The sequence below is a fragment of the Fulmarus glacialis genome, unplaced genomic scaffold (genome assembly GCF_000690835.1).
Source record: "Fulmarus glacialis isolate BGI_N327 unplaced genomic scaffold, ASM69083v1 scaffold290, whole genome shotgun sequence".
Classification (NCBI taxonomy): Eukaryota; Metazoa; Chordata; class Aves; order Procellariiformes; family Procellariidae; genus Fulmarus; species Fulmarus glacialis.
This window is the reverse complement of record NW_009186830.1, coordinates 32331-34241: the sequence shown is the minus strand read 5'-3', so window position 1 is coordinate 34241 and position 1911 is coordinate 32331.

Here is a 1911-nt window from a genome sequence, read left to right as displayed (position 1 = left end):
GGGGAAACGATGGTCCTCGCGGCTTGAGGAGGGGACGGAGGACGCCCTGCTCCTCGCCCTCGCAGCAGAGAGGGGCAGGTGCCGGGAGCTGAGCCCTCAACGCGGCAGGAAAGGCACCAAGCGAGCATCTGCTCTGGCTGGACCTGCCGTAACCGATCGTTGTCGTACCTCTCTCACACTGACTTTGCCGAGAGCTTTTTTTGACACCTACCCTTCATGCATTCCCCCTCTGAAATGCTTCAGGCTGATAGTTTTCTGAGATGAAGCTCAGTTTGCAAAGACCAATCCAAGGAGCTCCTGCAGAGATGCAGCTGTTTGTTCTACTCTGCCTTCTACTACTGCCAGGTCACAAAAGCCGAGGATAGAAATTATTTCTCTTTCCAATTCATCTCTTGTGCAGTCTTCATGGCTGATGTGACTAGAAATATAGAAACTACAAAACTACTCTGAAGCATTCCTAGACCCTGGCTGTGGGATGTCAGTGCTTCACACTCAGAAAAAGCTGCAGCTGCTGAATATCACAATGACTGCTATAAAAATGGGCTATTGCACTGAGACCTCAGTAGCACTTGCAGCCACATGATTACAGTGTATTTCCCACAATTTTCCATGTCCAAGTACTAATGCTTCCTTGGTAACTGTGCTTAATAAAGAAAAGGTTTCCCTTCTGCAATCGTCCTCTCTTTCAATAGCATGGTGCACCAGGGGCATCATTAAACAAAAAAAAAAAAGTATTATGACAGAACGTGGAGTGAAAAGGGAGAATAAAGAGATATTGTATTACCTATCCCTTTTTTCTAAGATATAAATAATCATAGTCTGTGAATTGATTATTACATTTTAACTTTTTGTTTGTTTGTTTTTAAACTATAGAAGGGACTCCCATACACATGCATCTTTAACATGTTCTGCAACCTAGACCATAGGTCTAGGAAAGAATTAGCTTTCTCATTCTTTCATGTTATTATCTGGAATGCTAAGACAAGGTTTTAAAAAATGAAACAACATGGCAAGTATTAGGGCTTAAGACAATGCATAGCTATTATATGATATCTGTATAGGAGGACTGTTTTAAATTTGAGGTTTACAGCAGCTTCACCTGATGCATCTGGTACAGGCCTGTGGTAGAAACACAGTCCATCCACTTACACCCAGCTCTGCTCTACCATGGCAATTACCACATCACTTTAAAGTTTTTAAAATGTCAGGTGCTTGCTGAGCAGAATTCTTAAGGCTAGGAAAGTGCATCCTGTCCTTTTATGAACTTCCTACAACAGCTGCTGCAAGCCGCTGTTGGAGGTGGGATACTGGGGGAGATGGTACTTTGGTCTGGCCTGGTGGGGTAGGTCAGTTCACTCGGTTTAGGATTCCAAAAGCTACTGGAGAGAATGGACCGATTTGCTATTGGGAATTTGCACTGACTGCAATCTTACAGGATGTAATCACACTCTGGATGTTCGTTAAGATTTTGCTTAGGTGTAATGCGATGTAATCACACTCTGGATGTTCGTTAAGGTTTTGCCTAGGTGTAATATCCAACCAAAACCCACTGTGCTGGGTACAAAGCATTTCTGCTGAGAGATTTGTTTTTCAGGGAGTCATACAGTCTCTACGTAACAGCCAGATGAACAACGAAGTACAGTAAGTTGTTAGAAAAGCAAAGAAATTTGTACAAGTGAGACAGAGACACCTAGATAGTATTACTGGGCTGTAGGAAAAGTAGAAAGTTTGAGAAGCAAACTAGCATAGAATTGTGAAGCCTACTTCTTACAGCAAATCAACTGATGAAGCCAGCCAAAGTGAAGGAAGTGAGAGAACAAATTAGATCGTGAAGACAGTATACCAGGTAATAGGAGCTCTACCAAGATTTTTTTCTAATCTGTAGTGAAGGCAGACTGAAACAGTACTACT